Below are 21,852 nucleotides of genomic sequence, written 5' to 3'. Positions count from 1 at the left end.
ATTTGGGCAGTATTCATTAGACCCATCTATTTTGACCCCAGGACTGGATTGTCAGATGTGACAGTAGACACTAAAAACTTAGCGGAGCATGTGTGACACCACAGCCAAATCGGAATTGCTTCCCTACCCCTCTGGCTCCTCCCTATTGCTCTAAATGTAGTGGCACTTAAAGCTGCCACGTCGGGCATGTGGGTGGAGGACAAAGGCATTTCTTCATGTGGGTGTCCTCTGAAGCACAGACATTCACATTTTTTTTGACACTTAAATGAGTTTTTGTTCTTTGATGACTTTTTACAGTTATTAAATCAACTTTTCTATGTATTTCTCGAACGCTGGCAGCTATGCGCTTACGTAGATGCGACTATTGATGACGTCATCAGGTGGGAGTAATATCCGAATTTGAAGATATCTATATCATGTCCAAATGAAGGGATGAATGTAGGGATGGGGAGAAGCCCTTGGGGTAGGAAAACACTTTGGATTCCGGTCGCCTATTGTTTTACATTTTGGCCATTCAAAGCCAGTTATGTAGCTTGATGGTGATCCCTGGAAATGAGACATTGATGCTCCACCTTACCACGTACAATACATTTGTGGGCTTAGCATGTTTCAAGTAGTTGCAACTCTCCCATCGAGGCTGCTTTAGAGTTCATGATTGGGTGATCCTTTGTTTTCCAACAACCAAACACAAGTTTTAAATTTGATATTAGATTAAAAAAAGAAATAATGGGCAAAAAAAATAATATTACCACCAGTGCAATGGCCTTTGACAGTACTTGTGCTAGTAAAAAAAACAAACTAACCAGGTTTTTTAGAGGCTATATTTTGTTACACCTTGAGACTTACTTGTGGTTCCCAAACTAGCGTCAAAGAGAAAGTTTAAGTATTTCTTTCATTGTGCTACATTATTGTGCATAATAGCAATAAATTTTAGTCCCTCTGGTTGTTTTAACAAAACTCATTTCAACAATGACACTTGAAACTTGATTCAGCCTAGCAAAAAAAAAAAAAACACCTATGAGCATCTCCTGACACACACTTAAAGTAAATGAAGTTAGTTCAGTGCTTGGCTCTTGATGAGGAAAAGGTAAATTTACCCCAAACATTTCAGTTCTTTCTGACTGGCAGAGAGCTAAAAAGCTTGTGAGCAGAAGCTTTTTTCAGAGAAATCTGAAAGAAGATTCTGCTTTAGGTGTCCCACTTTTCAAGGCCAGTTCAGACTCAGCAAGAGCAGAGGAATGTATTCTCTTTCCCGAGGCACCAAAAAAGATGTAATTTTTTTTTCTGGCCCCATGGACAATCATCCATCTGATACATTTGTTGAACCGAAAAACGGCACTTGTCCCGCTCAACTGTTCCTCTTCTTTGCAATCTCCTTTTGTGGCATAAAAAAGAAAGAAAGGAAAATGTCTTCCTGTGCTTCAAGCCTGTTTTTCCCTAAAACAGGGCTGGAACTGCCTCATGCCATTCATTAAAAAAAAACGTTGTTTTAATAAATACAAACAATTTGGACTGGAATTTCAAGGCTTTTTACTCTGAAGATAATTGCAAAGTAATTGTCCAGAATATGGAGTATGATGTATGATGAAGCCTTTAGACTTTCAATGCACTTTTTGTTTTTTTTACCAAGATTCCTGTATCATCCTACACATCTTACATCATGCACTTGTAAAACCGACGACTTTTTGTTTCCACTTTCATTAGTTGGTATAGTCATTTACACAGAGCTTCCTTTTTAGTCTGTAAAGTCATTACAGGTGTGATCTATGCAATAATATATGGGATTTATTTTCTAAGTAAGGGAGGTGATAATTTTATTCAAATGAGATATATTAAAACCCCTTATAGTAACACGTCTGATATTGTGTCATAATTATTTATTCTAAGATATCTAGTCTACAGCTCTTGTACAATAAATAGACATGTGTGTGTTTGTATTCACAAACTGGCAGGTAACTGTTTGTTTTAAGTTTTTAACTATTGCGAAATTTAGGAAAGATTTGCTTAAAAAAGTCAAAAAATCCGCAGAAAGGTGGTTCATATAAAACTAAGATTAAATACTTCAAAGATAGAAAATAAACATTAGCCTTGTATGTTCTTTCAGTTGCTATACCATCACTGATTATGCCTTACTCACATCACTAGTAGGGGTCAATTCCCCATACAGATGCAAGTGACTAAGATGTTTTTCCAACACTAATGCTTCTCAAGCTACAGACACAACAGGCATTCTAGAATGCGATAAACATGCAATTATTGAAAATGCACTTACTCCACGGTGGTCACACTGAACAAGCAGGGAGGGGTTCTTTTTCTACTGTTTTTTTTTTTTACCACATCTTGGCCACCCACTGTTGGTCTGGTGAATCTTTCACAGCTCTATTCCAACACAAGAAAGACTTGGTGTCATATAATTCCAGCTGGGCACAAACTGCAATCATTAATTTCTCCACTATGATCAATTTTCAAATGGTTAGCACTCCCATAAATTCCAAGGATACTAGCTATACATCACTACCAAATCCGAGTCCCCGATCGGTCAAACTTCATTCTGGTTTAACTTGCAATGCACATCCAAGAACCCAAAAATGGCTGGAAAAAACCTGAGTAGCTCTGCGTGAATGTGAACGTCTACAGAGACTTTTCGTTGGAAGTGACCACTTGAACGCTTGTTGCCGAGGGCGATGTGAACGTAGCTTCACACGTCATCTTTACCCTTCCCACATGTTCAGAACTTCTCTTTGAATGGGCTTTAGTGATAGGTCTAGCAGGAACCATAAATGATGCCTACTTTTGTCTCAAACGATGACAATGTTTGCCCATTTACACATCTGTCTCAAACATTTCTAAGAGGAACACTTTGATCACAGTACACTTGTTTTTTAGTGTTTATTGCCTGAGCGTGATGCCAGCTGGCCTTTACCCTTCCTACACAAACGGGGAAGGTAGCCTTTTTAGTGTCTTTGAATTTGCTCGGCTTTGGAGCAGCTGCCGAGCACGGAAAAGAGCTGCCTCTTCCTGCACACAAAGATGGAGGACATGACACTACCTGCGTTTTATTTCATGACCTCCATTATTTATTTGTCAAGCTCACTTGTCACAAAGTGAGTGTTTACAGGGAAAAAGAATGCCGCCTAATGCATTACAGAAGCTGAGATTTAGCACAAGACCTTCTGCAAAAACCAGTTAGAAAAGCTGTTTGTTAGACTTTTTGTTGGAAGATTTTCTTGTAAAATGTAATGTCTGGAGATACGAAACTGGTTTGGTAACACAGAGGCTTGCCCTCAGTAATGGTTTAACAGTGAAAGTGATGTTTTCATTTTTTATTTTTTGGAGCATTTCTGCTCCAAAACTATCTAAGTCACAATTTTTTTGTTTGTTTTTCTCTTTTCTTCTATAATAAAAGCCATGCACTGCCACAGAAACAGCACAAGCTGCATGTACAATAGGCCCCTTGTCCTTTTTAGCTTTTCTGTACCCTGGTACAACTGGTACTGTTTGTTCTTAGAGATTTGCTTTGGACAGCTGATATTAATGGAAGAGATATGCACAGAGGATATGCAAAGGTTTTACTATCTAATTGTATTAAGGTGTTGAATCTTTGTGACTTTAAGCATTTCTCTTTTATTTCTTTTAGCGTAAAACAAATGATTAGAAAAAGCCATTTTACATCCTGAGGTATTTTTGTCTCTAAGGGCGTACTAGGCATGGTTGCATTGAACTTTACCTCACAACGTCGTGAAATCGGAATGTCAAATCTACTTTTGTGGACATTTATCATGACAAAGGTGGATAAAGGTGGAAATATTTCATGTAATCCATGGACACCAGTGAAGATCACAAATCATTGAAGAAAAAAGGTTCTGAGCACTGTCTAGTGGGTCTAGATGACCCCACTCCTGATGTTAAAGTGTCTAGGATAGCACAAGGGTTAACAGCAGAGTTGACTCCCGCACGGGGATTCCCGCGGGAATCCCAAAAATTGTCGTTAATTGTGTGTGGCACTGTCACTGTCAAACGCTTTTCGGCCTTCCAAGAAGGTAGTAAAGCATTATATAAGTGTACGTCATTTACCATTTGCTATTTTTTACCAAAGTGTTTTCCATGTTGCTTGTTTTCTACATTTATTAAAGTGGGGCAAAAAGAATTTGTCGATCACTGACTCAGCAATTGGTCCCACTGGCAAAGACGAGGGATGTTTGCAACGTTCATCATTGGTACACTATCATTATGAGAGACAGAATGATGATGTTTCCACCACCATGCTTCACAATGACTATGGTGTTCTTGGGATGCAACACAGTATCCTTCCCCCCTCCTGTATCTTGTTAAAGGTGTCAGGTTGGGAGTCAAACTTGCACAACAAACTGCCTGGACCACCTCATGCAGCTGCATCAACCATTTGGTGGGCTTGCTTAAAGTCCCGCTCCAATCATCCTTTGATCTATTGTAAAATTGTTCCCAGTGGTCTTTCAATTACAATTATATTGTTTTTTGACAAAATTCAAAAATGAAAAGGAGTCAATCAGAAATTTGCCTGTGAGTTGTGGGCAGAACCTTTGGCGTGGCGTAAGCCTGCCCCCATTTCCAACCGTCCCTTTCTTCTTACATACTTTCCCGCTAGCTTACAGCCCTTCACAACCCCACACTAACATTAGCAGTGCAACAAAAATAGCGTGTGTACAAAATGTATATATGTTTATTCAAAGTTATTTAGTTTGTTAGATTCAAACATATTATCACACCAAATCATATAGGAAATGCAGTCTCTGATGTTTCTTTATAAAACTGTTAGACACTACATTATCTGCTTTTTGATTGTGAGGCAAATGTGTTGTTCCAAATGCACAGACATCCATATGCATCTGGATGCAGCGGCTCAGAAACAAACCCAGCGCTGACATCATCTCCCGGGAACCCAAGGCTTCAGATATGCAGTTGTGGGAAGAAGCTAAATCCTTTGTGTGTGTCCAGAACAGCAGAACTGGCTGGGATTTTCCAATGCTCCTGCAGCGTGCAGATTGAATGTAATCATCTTCTGTTCACTCCTTGCTGCAGGTAAAACTCTAAAAGATACATTTTTGACTCTTGAGTCTTCTAGAAATCTCTTCTGTATGGCTAGGAACTGGGTAGGAACTAACAGCATTTCTTTACGCTCCATTTTCAAAAAAGGTTTTCTTGACAGCGAGCAGCGTCAGAGTCATCCAGCTGTTCAGTTTTCAGCCAGATGCCAGCTCAGATGAGGAACACAAAGATGTTAACGGATCTCTTTGTCAACAAGTGGATCATCAGAATGGAGCTGGAAGCTTTCGGCCAGCATTTTTTCATCTGCTTCTAAATCACCACGATTAGAAGAAATACTCAGAAGGGCAGTTTTAATCTTAATCTATATATATATTCCTCAATCATGAGAAAATGTCACAAGAACATATGAAAAACACCTAAAACACAATTTTATTGAGTGGGTCAATAAATCAAAGTAAGATCAGGATGAAGAAAAATGAGAAGTTGGACATCTGGCTAATGATTTTATGATCCATTTATTTTCACGCTGGCCTTGAAACACACCAGAGTTTACTTGCAAGTTAGCAGAGGGCCTTGTTTTAAGCCGAATTGGGGTTTGGGTCACACCAAAATCCAAATGAGCTTTCACAAGTACACTAAAAAAAAGTTGACAATCTGAGGAAATAGACTCTGTAGCCCTGCCACATGTGCGTTCTAGGATGAAACTCATTTGTAAATGTAAGTGTGTACATCTTATTTTCTGATAAAATCTTTTAATCTGTGTCCTTCCCAGAGTTTAATTATGCCGTTTTCTTCATTATCTGCAATGCATTGAGGTTTACTCCGCACATAAGTCCGAAAAAAGATTTTAAATAAAAGAGATGAATAAACCAAACAACACAGCAGAAAGACATCAGTGAAAGAGAGGAAATGAAGCTGGGGATTGATCAACTATATAGAGAAAAAGGAAAGTGGAGGGAGAGAAAGGCTAAGGAGAGGCCGGACAAAGAAAACCCGTCAGGAGAAAGTGACAAAATAGAAAAAACACTTGTTAAGCAGAGATGAAGAGAGAAGAGGCATGAGGACGGAGTAACAAAATGAAACATATATATATTTGTGAGTTCAATGAGTGCAGTGTTCTGAACATGTGAGACGAGGCATATAATAAATTCTCATGGTAGACTCACACATGGATTATACAAAGTGACACAAGCATTAACATCATGCTTTGTCTGTAATGCCTTGTCTGCTGTGCCTAACCGAGCGCTCTGGTGTATAGAGGATCACGCTTCCCGAGGCTGTTTTTAAACATTCATCGTTAACAGGGTTCCGCTTGCATTGGCTCAGTTTGTCACGCTGTGAAAAAACAGAAAAGAAAAAGGGAACAAACAACGTCAAAAGCAGCTGTGGAGTTTTTTACATTTGGGGGGCTTTCACGTGGGCCTATTTGATCTGCACCAGAGTTCAGATCCACTTGGTTTGTCAGCTGTGAAAGCTCATTGGACCAAACAGGCGAACCGTGAAAAAGAGGCTTTCTGTTGGTTTGCAAGTGAACCCTAGAAAGTTCAGCTGAAGTGTGAATGCAGATGGAAGATCCAGCTGACTAAAGAGCATGAAACAACCTAAGCAGACTAAGTGATGCAAACTGTGCATTTTGAGTGGAAACTATAATACAATGTGAAAAGCTCACAGTGAAAATCTATAAAAGCTATTTTTGAGCCATATAGCACTCTTCAAATTCTTTTCATTTTCTCAAAAATCAACGGTGCTCCTTACAATTTGGTTGTGACCTGACACTGCGTTTCTGTGGTACATGGCGCTCTAAACGTCAGTCCAAATGTGTAGCTACGACTTTGGTAGACTATGAGCCGCATTGCTTGATGGATTGTTGGAGCATCACAGCTGAGCCTCTTTTCGTACCGTTTGGTACGGTCCAGTTTGTATTTTGAGTGTTTCCATCATAAAATGGACCCATTAAGCTGGATCAAACTGTACCCATTTTGGGTCAATAAAAAAAAAGGAAAGGACCGGTTGGGGCGGAGCTAATGTTGAAACCTGTTGATTGACTGAAGTTCACTACAACATGAGAAAGCGGCTAGATTTCTCCTCACCGCCCACAATTTTCTCTTAAACCACATGAAATGACTTTTACATACGAAGAACCAAAAGCCAAGCGGAAAAAAGTGATCTGCTGGAAGACCTCCATTGATTCTGTCAGCTTTACCCCACGTGCGCCATGACAGTCCAACTTTAAGTTCAAAGCACTTTGAGCATCTGGAAAAGCGCAGATAAATCCAATGCATTATTATTATTATTATTAAGTGTAAACGCTCACCTGAATTGCCTGGACCGCCCTCTAAACTGGACTGGACTGCTTATTGGAATCGAGGCATGACTGTAGCCTGTTGGATTGATGCATACTGTGCTTCAGCATAATGAACTGAAAAATATGTTTTGTTTTTTATTTTACTAAACAAAACACCACAACTGAACAATGTTGAGAGTTATTGTCAATAAAATTGGACTTATGTTTTCTGTTCATTGAATGCATATGAGAACTGGACTGAGTGACTCCTCCCCCTTCCAAATAGGAAGTACCCGCTGGCTCCGAGAGGCCCAAATCCTATAGACATCTATAGAGAAATAAACAGCTGATCTTTTTTGTGTTGTGTCAGTTATTTAAGTCATGGACTGGCCATTTAGATGCCTTAGTAAAAGTAAATGGTGCTTCTTCGAAATGTTTTATTGAGAGAGTTTGGACTGAGACAAAGTCTGGCTCCAACATGGCGGCATCCTCATCACGAAATAATGCCGAATGACTGATTTGACTTCATGTTTTTAAGCCGGCGGTAACCCATTTTTTACGGAAAATGTCACAGTAACTTGTTCGAGTTCTCATATAGAGTCGGGTTTGCCCTTCTTCAAAAGCTGCTTGTTACAGGTAGGAGGGGTGCATGATTGACCAATAGTCTGCTTCTTGCCCATCGAGGCATTTTGGGTAATGTAAGCACACCACATCATCTAACTATTTTGTTACGCCAGGTGTGGGTCCCCCTGTGCTGGTCCCCAGCCCGGATAAAATACAGGGTTGTGTCCCGTGATGGGATGTACCAAAAGGTGAGCAAGAACATTCCCCGTTCAATACTATTGCACCTTGTAGTTAAAAAATACAGTAAATTATTTAGATTTATCGCCCCGTCAAAACCAGGTCTGCAGAACCATCCTGAAATAAAAGCCCCCCTTAGAGGTTTGTGTCCTAGTCCAGTCTTTTTCACAGATACCTGCAAACTAACTGGAGAAATACATTAAATGCTAGTAAAGAAACAAACATAAAATGTTGACATTAAGGGTTGCAACAAAAAATACAAATAAAAGATGAATGTATTTCTCTGAATACCTCCAATAAGACTCATTATCATGCAGTGACCTCTGAGCAGTTTAATGTCAAAGCCATGAGGTTTTTTTCTTATTTTTGTCCGCCATCAACCATTAAGGGGGAAAAAGAGACAATTATTTAAAAAAAACACAGTACATACTTCAGGGATAGAAGGGATGTTTGTGCAGTAGAAGAGCTTGAGGGTTAAAGATCAGGAGAAGAAAAACAAATGCAGTCCATAAAGACAAAATCAGAGGGAAGGCTTAAAAGGAATGGGAAGTGGTGGAGGGGGAAGAAGAAACAGGGTCTGGCTCGGGTGGAAGAAGCTGCCGGTGTTTTATGGGCGAGGGGGAAGGTTAAAGTAAGTGGCAGTAAAAGACGGGCTTGACTTGTGCTGAAGAGGGGAACGCGAAAGAGTCGTTGCAGTGAAAATCAAATCTATTTTAACAGGTTGTAATAAATCTGCGAGCATAAAACTTTGGTAAGCCTGCGAGTTGCCAGCTTCATTGTCTGTAGGCAGCATGCGTCAGTGTGAGTGCAGCGTGCATGGCTGCATTCAGGCGTGGAAGAGTGCGTCCTCTTGTGTGCTTGCTATTTTTTATCAGATAAGTGAGAACACAAGTCGACTGTGCAGGGGGAAAAAAGCCTTTGGACATGAGTCTAGTCACATGGCCCCTTCAGTCCAAATTAGACATTTGTCCAAATCAAATTGTACAATGGGGAAATTGAATTTCTCTCACATGATCATGAAGGATCCAAAGGACAAGCAAAGGCTTTAATCTAAAACATTTCTGCATGTCTCAACAAATCCAATCCAAGTGTACTTTTAAAGGATACAGGGAGGGATTGTTTGGGAAGCGGTAGCTTTACTGTGTTCGAAAGATGAAATGAGGTGGAACAAAATGCAAATTTCCATCCACCTCATTGCGGTCTCACCACAACAGAACAGAATTGCACCAACAAATTCATACTTTTGCTCTTGAAAGACAGACTTTTTTATAAATCTTTCGTTTTTTAGGTTTTAACCTATCAGTAAAAAAAATCTGCCAATGGAACCAGTAGAATTTGTCGTGGTAAAACTTATTAAAAGAAATTGTGATGGCTTGCCCTTTTACGACAATATTTAATCTTGAAATGAACTTTAATCACATATATTTAGGTATATTGTTAAGAAATATTTGGTCATAAAGTAAGTGTCTATTGCTCAACAAATACAAATTACTTTTATATGTATACTAGGGTAAACTAGGGTGTAATGATTAATCGATTAATTGATTTCTATTCCTGCGATCCAACCAGATTGATCTGTCTGAGGCAGAATCGGTTTGAATCGACAAATACCATTAAAAAAATATTTCAGAATTAGATAAATCGATAATCAAATCGATATTGGAAAATACCATTAGGATTGAGGTACGGTAGGATTATTTTACTATGACATAAAAATGACCAAATGCATCACAGGAGACAACACACCTGTGATGACAGCATAAACCGATCAGTCCGTCCATCATTTCAGTCCAATGTGTGGAAGGACTTTGAATTTAGCAAAGACATGTGACCATACAGTGTCTAGAATGTTCCCTTTGGATTCTTTGGATGTGGAAAAATAACAGTGGGCTGAACTTTAGGAAAATAACGTTAATAAATGTAATTCTTGTTTAATTGTACACATATTTAATTCACACTTGATTAACTTGCAAGAAATAAATTGAGTCTTGAAAACTTCAAATATTGGCTCAAAATGAACTAATGTTGACTGTGAATCATATCGTCAACCACAAATTAGGAAGTTGAATCGTTTAAATGAATCGTTTCACCCATATTGTTAGAAGTCAGAGCTCTGTCTCCCCCTCTGCTCCCTGGTGGTAGCCGTTCCCAGAGTTCTAGCCACACGTCATCTCCCAGCAACCCCAGGGCACACCTCCTGGATGCCGCACACCTGAATGTCATGTACAATTAATCGCAGTCTGCTTAAACACTGCACTGAGCTTCACACAGTGTGAAGTATTGTTTGTGCCACTCATCTTCTGTTTCCTGACCCGGTTTCTGACTTTGCCTCCCGCCTGCCCCGACTCTCCCCTGGATCCTGACTACGCCGGTCACTTGTCTAAAGCTCGTTGTTGACTCCTACCTGCCTGACAATGATTCAGCTTTGTGGACTTTTGGCTGAGCTAATAAACCTGCTGCATTTGGATCCAGGCGTCTGCCTGTTCTTGTGACACATATGTATTTTTAATCTTACAGTACATTTTTGTTTCTGTTTTTTTTATTTTCAGCTTTTGGGTTTCTGCTGAACATTTTGTGTATTGAGTTAGTGAACCAAATCCTGCTTTGGTTCAGTATTGTCATTAATCGTGTAGTAAGTAATTCCTGTGGTAGCACCTTTTACACCTAAATGTAGAGGACTAAAGGGAAAACTTGGCAACACTAAAAGACAAAGTGCAACCTGTGGCTCAGTGAGGTGTGTGATATTCATTCCAATTGTAACCCTTGGTGATTTCATCAACCCTTACAGGATGTTTCGTCTCTAAGCACTTTAGGTCACCTTGATTATTTAAGAATTGGTTCATGCACCGGTCCTGTCAATGATAGAATTTGGTTTCTCTCTAGAATGGTACATTCCAATATGACACCACCAGGATTCATTCGACTTAAAGTTTGAAAGTACTTTAGCATTATTTCATTGTTAAGAAGAGGGATGTACACAGATACAGCCTTTCACACTGATGAATAGGAGTCATATTTCTACTAACAGGCACATTTTTGTCCGTATATTTTTTTTTTTCTTTCACTTTCTTTTTCTTAAATATATAGTTGAAGAATTATTTTCTTTCATACAGATTTATAATTTTGAAAATAAAGGCAATATTGATTTTTTTTGTGGTCAAAGTAACAAGCTCACATACCATTTGTTGATTAAATTTGTTCTTGCTTCTACCAGCCCAAAGGAGCTATGAAAGTGTTTAGCAATTTTCATGTTTTAAATACCGGTAGTTATTGCCAACCTCCCTTTGAGGTTGAATGGATGTTTTTCCTTTAAATAAATAGACAAAAAGCTAAAACTACATGAACTTAAATAAATGTAGTGCTTTAATCCTTGTCAAGTCATTAGACACATTAGTTACACTTGCTTGAACTGTGTTTTTGTTCTTTTTCACATTTTAGTCGTAGGTAAAACATTGTTTTTGAAAGAAGAATACCATTTTTTTTTCTCTTTTTGGTGAAAAAGCCTCTTTAAAGATTTTTTCTCAGGATGTTGAAGCAGACTGAACCATCTGCTCAGATTCCTCCAAACCTTTACAGAGCCACAATTAGGAATGTGTTGTGTGTCAGCGTGACCGTGTGGTACTGAAAGCTGGCTCCAAGACTTACCGGTACTCTAGACTTGGTTTATTCTGCCAGAATCTAGAAAAGGAATAGCAAAAGATTAATGTTTTTTTATTCCACTATCATTGGGAAGGAGGTACTTTATATCTAACTTAAGTGTTTTTCGAAGGTACAATTTAATCAGGATTGCAATGCATTTTCTATAGCTAAAAGTATCTATGTTTTGTTTATCTATTTATGTTTATATTTTGTAAATAAAAATAGTTTAATATAAAAGAGAAGTTAATGGGTGTGTGGATGTTTAAAGCACTAAAGTTTTTAGTTTTTATGAGGTGTTCTCTATACAAATCATGTACATCCTTCAACTTTTGGAGTTTTTTAGTTTTTCTATGGACATTTTTGAGTTTCTGTATTTCATTTAATCAAACACATTAGAAAAAAAAAAAATAAAACTGGATCTTTTTCTTTTTTTTAACTATGGAATCCTCCACAATGATATCTGGTTGTTGCTGTATTTGTATTGACATGTTAATTAAAAAAAACATGCTTTGACTTTTACCGTTTCTTAATAAACAAAAATATAAACATATTACTGCTCCTAAATAAAATAGGATGGTGGTAATAAATATGATCCGACCCAGAGGACTATAACATTTTATCTTTTCAGTTTGATTAATGCAATTCAGAATTTAATTTCCAGGTGAATGACTTCATTTTTCTGCAGCAACTCTCAAAGTTGGTGCTATGAAGCATCAGCAAACACTAATTTATTCAAGATTTTTGGAAAAACAAAAGAAAATGTTTTTTAGTAAAAATATTCATTCGAACTTTTAATAAGGATTGTCCTCCTGTGTCACTGCCAATTAAAAAAAAACGGATTGACTTAAAAAGTTGTACCTGTGTAGAGTGTTTTGGTTGCCATAGCAACTGAAAAAGTTTCTCCAAGTCTTCATATTGTAGTAAACATGTACAATTTTTGACAGTTCAAAGAAAGGATGTCAGGCGTGCAGACTGGAACAAAAACTGAGAGCAGGGGCCTTTTTCTTTTTATCATGAAGGGACTTCTGGGATTCACTGGAAATAAAATCAGGGAACACGGAAGGCTCACAACCAAATTTTGCCTGCCAGAACCAATCTTTATCTTTCACTCCTCTGTACCATAGTGTTCCGAGCATGAATAGACTGCAGACGGGGCAGGAAGAGAACAGGAGTCAAGTGCTTCTTCACAGGGGAAGGTGTGATTCTGGACCCGAGTGATTCTACTTCCAAGCATGACAGTTCTCAGCCAATTTATGTACCCAGAGTGTTGAATATTCCTGCTATACTTGCAGCGTAGTGTGTAACATTACCATAGCTTCTGACACGGCACAAACAGAAGGAAGTCATGGTGATGTTTGGAGAGTCGGTGTTCTACTACGCCTTTTCCAAACTTGTTTGGAAGATGCATGAGGGAAGAAAAAACAAAAAAAATGTCATTCAAATGTTGGAGATGCTCACAACTCAACTGCCTGACTAACAATTAGGGAAAAGGTTGGAAATTCTCATCTACGCCTATATAGGTATTGTTGCACACCCACCAACAGGGTTCTTTGAGGCTGCAGACTGAGGCAGAGCCTGTCTTTGATGACGTTGATGTGTTTCTTATCAAAAACTAGAAAACAGTTATTTGTATTCTTTCACATCATGTTATTACATATCAGCTTTCAGAAGAGGCTTCTATCAAAAACAGCTGACTTCGTTTCGTCGCTATATCGCAGTTCACCATTTGTAATCTTCTATGATTCTTTTTCAGTCCAGTTTTGCAATTTCTTTTGTTTAACCGGCGAACTGTATCCTTTGTGCTATCCTATGGGGTCCAGATGACCCGATCCTTACATTGACGTGTTCTCCCTACCATGACAAAGGTGGATAAAGGTGGAAAGATTTCATGTAATCCATGGACACCAGTGAAGATCACAAATCATTGAAGAAAAAAGGTTCAGCGCACTGTCTAGTGGGTCTAGATGACCCAGCTCCCAACGTTAAAGTGCCTAGGATAATTTGTATCCTAATTGGCTGTAGACCATGTTCATCAATCTCCTCTGTGCCGGCTCTCCTGTTCAGAATGTGTTCAGCTCACCGGAGTTGCTGTGTATAAATCTTTAAGCGTGATCCGATCTTCGTTTTTCATTCTGTGATACTGGACTTATTTTTCTTTGTAGGTTTGAACTTTGAGAGTTTAAGCCAGATAGAAAAGTGGGAGAAAAGTGTATCAAGTGTGTAATGAGGAGTTCTACAGCCTAAAAACATCTGTAATCCTACTGCACGGATTCATGGATAAACTATTTCAGGTTACTTTTAGAACGTAACTACTGCGATAAACGAGGGAACGGTGTACTCAGAATTGGAGAAAATGTGGAATCAGCTGTTTTTCTAAAGATTCTAAACTCACAGATTTCTCTGAGATTACCAGATTAAGATTTAGAAATGCTTAACGGTCAGCTGGTCTTAATGAATGACTTTTTTACTTTCTTAAAGAAACCGAGTTTTGTTTTTATTTGATGGTTGTATCATAAGCTTTTAAGAGGTTGTCTTTAGCGGCAGCATTAGCTGTAGTTCCTCATTGAAACGGCTGGCTAACTGCTTTTCCTTGGGTTACCTGGGATTTTAGGAAGACCTGTTGAGAAACTGTAAAGCGTAAGAGACAACACTGGATCCCCTCACTGGTCTATCATGGAAATGTTAAAACAGAGAATCATTAGCTGGATGCATTTTTGGTTCCGCTGCAGTAATGATTGGTACAGAAGGTCATTTCTGCCCACCACAATAACCTTTTAGAATCATTTTCTATTTCCAGGCTTTCCAGAGAGGAGACTCCTCTCAATTGAAATGCACTACCTACCTGCATGTTTATTTAACACCATGATGTTTGCTCTCCTTTTTGTTTTGGTCAGTAATACTTTGCAGATTACTTTTGTGCTTGAAAATGTAATTCTGTTTTTTTTTTTATGCAGTAAATTGCAAACTAGGATGGAACAGTAATAAAATAAAGTGACAAACTGACTGCAGATCCCCCACGATTGTTCAATCCAGCAGCAGCCACGGCGGTGAGCTGTTGCCCCAGTCACATTGCTATTGCTATGGCAACCAAGTTGGAGGTCTAGAGAAGTGAGTAATCTAATCTTCCCACTTTGTGGCACAGTGATAAGGCTGGCCACTACCAGCCCACCGACTTTGGTGTAGGTGTGTGTGAATAAATATGTGTGTGTGCATCTTTTTTCCGTTATTCTGTGCTGCAAATCACTGCTTTGCTCTCATGCGCGAACACATGAAGTCTACTCTTATATTCCACCTTCATAGGTATGGGAAAGCCGAAGTGCAGATAGATATTCAGGTTTGGCGAGTAGCCTGGACCTGATTGACGTTGGCATGTGCAGCTTTATTTTTAACAGTAAAGGAGTCTTTACGCTTCATAGGAGTAAGTTGTTTTTGTGACAAACCCATTAATACAAACTACAAAATATCTATCAAATTTTATTGGCTATCATGTCAATTGACTCACTGGCTTAGTTCATTGAGAAATGCTTTTTTTTCTGCATTAGGTGTGGTTCGATGACTGGATGTCATGGCAAAAGTTTAGTCCAGTAAATCAAGGGGAAAACTGAATAAGAGAAATGAGAGTCGGAGTCTGTCTTGTTCAGTAATTAATGCAGATAAAAATGTTGAATTGTCTATTCTTAATTTAAGTGGACAGGAAATGTTCCCCACGTCAGGAAGGGCATCCGGCACAAATTTCTCTGCCAAACCCCCTGTGTTTTCGCTGTGATGATGAACAACAATATTAGACAGGATATGTTAAAAAAAAAACACATTTTCATTAAGTCTGTGTTGCTTTCACATTGTACCCTTGAGGGTGGGCTGTACTGCCTGAAAACGTCACAAAAATACAAACATCTGCTTTTTGGGACAGTGTCATCCAAAATCAGCACTATCCATAAAAAAAGCAAGAAAACAGACCCCTCCACCTTAAAAAACTAGCTTTTTCAAAACTAGAAATGAATGGCTCTACCTATCAATCCTTTTTTTTTTTCTTTATTATCAGATATGTTTCCTTTTCCTTAGTTGCTTCTTTAGTTGCATATCATATTTGAACTTTTTGACACACAGGAACCTTTGCTTACATTTAAGTTTTTGTTTGTTTACATATTTGCTGTGTTGGGTACATTTTTTCTCAACAGTAATGGAGTACTTCTTTGAAGTTTAGTATTAGTTAAAGTTTAGAGTTATCCCATTGAATTCTATGCATTTATGATCCTTTTTGTATGTTGTATGTTTACCTTACAATGACCGGGATGAAGCCCATTGAGACGACTGTTGTTGTGAATTTGGGCTATTTAAATAAAATTGAATTGGATTGAATTGAATTGAATTTGTTACTCTGTTGTCCGTTACCCCCAACACTGCATATCTGGTATTGGTATCGCCTCTTTTATTAATCCAATGAGCCAATATGAGAGCAATTAAAACGTGACTGCTGTCATCTAGCATCCTAATAACACCTTAAGACCCCTTGACACCTTCCTCTTACGGCTTAAAATCTAGTTTTTCTCTTCCTGATATCATGATGTATAAAAATGCACTTCTCACAACATGTCGCTGGACCAAAGTTATACGTTTAGCATTTATAGTGTAGCATCTAACATCAAGAAACTTCAGCAGTGTGACATTAGACTCGAGTACTTTATTCCTTTGATCAAAAAGCACCTGTAGTATTACATCGGACTGCTGTATTTGCACTGAAGAAGAAGGAACTTGCCTACAACACTGTCTCCCCAAAACACCTCAAATGGTAACTAAGATGACCTCTTCTTAAACATAATCCCCTTTGTTGCCACAGTGGTTCATTAAAATAAAACTGAGCAGTTAGAAGAATGTATTTTATATTTCCTCAGTTTAACAGAAATGTACATTTGTTTTTAAAAAAAAAACTTTTTCTTTCTTTGTCTTTTCTCTCCTTCCATTTCTAGTTTTACAAACATAGGCCTTTAACAGCAATGTCATAATAAAGTAATATTTGTCAAGCTGCTATGGATCTCGTCACCCCAAAATTGTTAAGTCTTGACCAATTTTTTAGTCTTCTGAAGCCACACAAAAGTTTTTGCATCCATCCACAGAACAAAAAGAATGGAACAACCAATGCCACTTTGGGTGTCATTAATATTTGTAGTACGAATACAAAAAATATTATCTTGTGCTATTTTCATTTGTGGACTCTCCAATGAAGCTCAATTATAGCATGCTATTGGTGAAGAACTCCTCCTATCAAACAGCACAATCTTATTAAAAGAGAGAAAAATGATCCTGATGACCAGATAAATGTCATTGTTTGTAGGTCGAGACATCCGTTTGAATGAATTTAATCTCCAGGATATTAAAAAAATGAGTAAGCCGTTCTAATGGAGGACAGCCTGAAATTGTGCCTTTGCGACGGTGCTGTGGGGAAGCTCCGCCTCCAGACTGCACCACGCACAAGTCCTCCAAACTGTTATAACAGCATCCACATGCATTGTTGTGAGGTGGCCTAAGAAGTTCCATACCAATGCGCTCAAACGGAACCACCATTATTGGAAATGGACCCAGCGGCAAGTTCTGAAAGCCCAGTTAGTTAACAAGCTGGCATTTTGGAGCAGCAGCAGTGAAACTCCTCCCAGATGCCAGGGCAGTTGGGCCATTAACCAGTTCAGTGTTATGTTACATCCCATGTGGTCAGCCTGTGAGTAGTAATGAACTGCCTGGAAAGCTAGTCGCCATCGGCGACGAGAGGATTTTCTGTCCAAATGAGTCCCAAATTTCCTCAGACACCCCCTCAAAAGAGACACATTAGTTTATTAGCTCCTCATTAGGCTGCAAATTAAAGAAAAAAAAAGTTAAAGTACAAATAAAGCACTGGATCAAGATCTATTGAAATATTAGTGAAATGCTTAAATAGGAAATCTAAATTGAATGGAATTCCTTTCACTGGGAGGCACCTTTGTACCATAGTATAAGCACTAAAACATATACAGTAGGTCACTGAGTTAAAGCCTATGGCATCAAGTACAACTTTAAACTTCTCCAAGCCAGCATTTTGCTTTTTTATTGAAAGGTGATACACAGCCAGGATCGGTATACAAGGCATCTACGGTGGCCCTGAAGTGCAAATCACATCAACAAATCACTCGTCGCAGATCACAACGACAATTAAAAAATCAAAAGAAGTGTCAAAAAACATATCAAAACCTGACATTCCATTTGATTTGTTGATGTGATTTGCACTTTAGGCACTAGGAATAAACTTTAGTAGACAAAGATCATCTTTAACTACTAAACACCAAAGCTTTAGCTCCAGTAGCAGTTAGGAATACTAGTAGCAGTTAGTAGTACCAGTAGCAGTTAGGTAATACTAACTGCTCCAGGAGCAATTAGTATTACCAGAAGAGCTTCTGAAGATATAAACTAATATTTATTTGCTTAAAAGTTTGATGTTTCCCACTGATGTTGGGGATGTCAAAGCATGGCATTTCCATTGAGAGCGCATTATAATTTGATCAGATCCCAAGCAGTGATGATGATGGTGAAATGTAACACACACACACACACACACACAAGCAATCATATTTGTCACGCTTAAGGAAAAGTATTAAAAGCAAACCCATCTGCCAGTCCCACTAAGCATATGTTCAGACACAAAACACAAGCTTTTCCTTCTTAATCTTTTTTTTTGGCACTCGGAATAACCATGTAATCTAGACTAAGAGGGATAGGATGTGGAAATGAGATGGAAGAAGAGTTGTTAGATCGCTGTCTCCTTACAGTTTTACCCACCGTCCTCCATTTCCGACTCCCACCTCAGCTCCTTTTTTTTTCTCATTTTTCCATGAGGACATATTCAGTCAAACCCTTTTTTGAGTTATTGTAATTCATTTTGCCTCTGTGCGTGGGTGGGGGGGCTGTTCAGTGCCTCTGTGTGATATGAACTGGCGTAGGGGTGGCAGTGAGGTTCAGATGTTATCTGGTGTGAGGGGGTAATGGAAGCAGTGAGTGGCAGCTGCTGTGTCTTCAAGCTTTTGGTGCAAAGTGGTGGAAAAAGGCGGATGGAAGCTGATGAGAACCTCAGGGTCACCTTAGTGCCGCCTCTCACTCTCACTGGGGATGGATTGTCAAACATATATATATATATTTTTTTGTCATCCCAGAAATAATGGAAGGAGGCAGAGTGAACGGGTGGTGGGGTAGAGCAAGATCGACGCAAAAAAAGAAGAAGGAAGAAATAAGACAGATATTGGGAAAGAAAAAACCTGAGTCGGGGTGCGTAGACTTTTTTCTGTAATAGCAGGATTTGGCAGGGATTAAGAGAGGAAACCCGGGAATCAGGTAGACATTTTATGGATAGAATGTCAACACTGTGTGTGTGTGTGTGTGTTTTTGTGCTAAGTTGGCTGGAGAACTGACCTGAAATAGCTACCCTTGTGATTTGTCCACTCATGTTTAAGTGTCGGTGGGCAGCCAGAAGCAGTGAGCCGTTGTATCCAACTCGAGAAAAGAGTTGCTTGTTAAATTTTTTTTTTTAAATTGCCATGCAAAATTTAAAAAACAGACATTTTTTGGTATTTATCTTGGACCAATATTAACATATTGGGCCCTACCCACCTGCCATACACTCCTGCAGAGCCTCTCCCAGCTCTGCAAAGCCTGCAATCTGGAAAACAGAACGGTTCAAAAGGAGGGCTCATAATCCTTCATGCAGCAGGGGTGGAGAAATCCTCTCAGCTTTTTGGCCCTTCCTCATAGATTTGTGATCACACTATGTGATTCTCATTAAAACCTTTGGAAATGTACAAAGAAAAAAGAGGGGTGGAGCATTTCCTCCTGGATTATTCCTGGATTTGACATTGTGTTGAGTCAGAGTGGGATTACCGCTATTGTGTACATCTCAGATCTGTGATTGGAACGCGTTTGTAAGAACTTCCTGCCATGTCGTTTTTCTGGAGCAGCTCAGGTGATGCTCCTTTCAGAGTTTGGCGGCAGCCCGGATCATTTTCCACAAATTACAGTTCGGCAGAGCCCCAGATTTCTGTAATCACACCAGCTTTCATTTTCTTTGTCAACAGCCGGCTAGAATAGCTCATTAGACAGCGTGTGTGCCTGAATGATGCTAGCAAAGCTATTCTAGTAACGGGTTCAGACAGATGAGTAGGAGGGAGAGAGCAGAGAAAGAGAAAAAAGAATAAGAATGGAATTAAGAAAAAAAAAGAGGGGTTTTGTGCTCCAGCAAGAGGGCCAAGGAATATTTGATCATTTACTTGACTATAACTGCATCATTTTGTACTGTTTTTGGACGGCTATTAAAGGCCACGCTTCTGTGAAAATCGTGGTTTTGGTGTTTCTAACAGGCTCTTGTGGCATTTTCCTGATGTTTGAGGATATAGAGAAAAAAAAGTGGAGAAAAAAACCCTGAAAATCAGGAGAAGACAAAACTTTGCATTTTTTACGTAGAAAAACACAGCGGGTGGAACACAAGCCCCCGGCTCTGCTCCATTCCGATGCAGAGAAATAGATCCATGAAAAATGTCTTTGTTCCTTTCGTTTGAGCTGGAATCTGGATCTAAACTGTAAAAGCTTCAAGAATGCTTTCCATTTTTGTCCCACCGATGATGTTAGGTTAGGCGTCGCAAACGACGGCATCATCTGGTTACCCTAAATCTTTACACACATGCTCAAACAATCTAATGGCAGCATGAAGTGTTTAACAAATCCAATGGAGCCCTTTATGCATTTGACCAATCAGACCCCTTCACATGGTAAACAATTGAACTGAGCCCTTTGATGTTATTAGTCCCGCCTCCTATGTAGACCAGGGTCATTTGGACTATAATTTAGGATATGTTTTTAAAATTTTTTAAACAAAACTGTTCCGGTGAAATGAAATTGTAATAGTGGTCACTAATATTGCACATGACAAGTTTTCTCTCATATCTAGTTGTACACTGGATGGAGAGTGTGTAAACAGAGAGAGGGGAAGGGGGGGTGGGGTTGCTCACAACTCAGTAGATGAATTTCTAATGAATTCCTGCACCTCTTCAAACACTACAACAGGATTTTCTGAATTTTGTCCAACAAACGTGTAATTCTAATTAAAAAGAACCATTGGGATCGCTTTTAAAAAGATCAAAATATTATTGGACTGGGACTTTAAATGAAAGTATCCAGTAAAGTAGGTCTTTAATATGATAGTAAACACTGAAAAGTTCTACAAAATGTTTGATTTTCTCTTTTATTTATTTTTATTTTGTACATTTCTAGATATTTTATGTGTGCTATTTATGTGTTCATGCCTTGCTTTTGACAACTTTCAAATTGGACAAAGAAAAGCAGTCATTAACATAAAACATTTGACATGAATTTGTAATCAGAAATACATCACCATCATGTATTCACAGTTAAGTAGACATCTCATATGTTTTTTTTTGCCCAAAGGAGTGAAAATGTTCCTAAAGCTTTGCGTTCATGAGGCCCTCCAGCCTCCAAATGTTTTTACCTCTCCATCTGAAATATTTCTTTCATCGTCAGTTATCAGAAACTCAAGCAGCCATTCCTGAATCTTCTCACATCCGCTGTGCAAATGAGCTTAGAGCTCGCTCTCTGGGGGCCTTTGACAGCGTCGCGCTCCATATGTAAACGTCTGAAGGCTGTTTATTTGTGGGTTTCAGCATTTGTCTCAGGAGGGGCGGGTGAATCCCTCATGGCGGCGAAGTTGGAGGGGGAGCGACTAAAGGCTAGAAGAGTAGAAGTTCTATTTTGCACTTTGGGAGAGCCCAGCATGTCTGGCGGTTTGTTTACATCACGGCAGCAGATCATTTTCTAATGGGAGATTGGCAGAGGTACAGTCGACTTGTTTATTTTCTCACTGAAATTGCATTCACAGACGTGGTGCAGCACGATAAAATGAAGCGTCTTAGTATTATCATACATCAAGAGGGGAGGTTTATCCACGGAAAAATACTCCCTTTGACTTAGGAGGTATGTGCAGAGATAAAAATCCATACACTGCATCTTGATGCCCTTATTTTCTTGCCTAACATCTTTATTTTATGTGATGCTTTAATGGATTCAAGTAAGTCAGA

General features: G+C 38.9%; 1 protein-coding gene across 1 annotated transcript in view; it reads left to right on the top strand.

Moving 5' to 3' along the window:
- Positions 1-21,852, top strand: part of tmeff2a (transmembrane protein with EGF-like and two follistatin-like domains 2a) — a 157,201-nt gene that overhangs the window by 80,449 nt on the left and 54,900 nt on the right. The gene's annotated exons all lie outside the window — the stretch shown is intronic.

Source organism: Oryzias latipes, chromosome 21, assembly GCF_053564925.1.
Source record: "Oryzias latipes strain Hd-rR chromosome 21, Olatipes_Hd-rR_3.1".
Classification (NCBI taxonomy): Eukaryota; Metazoa; Chordata; class Actinopteri; order Beloniformes; family Adrianichthyidae; genus Oryzias; species Oryzias latipes.
The sequence above is the reverse complement of the archived record's forward strand: the minus strand, read 5'-3'. Positions and strand labels throughout refer to the sequence as shown.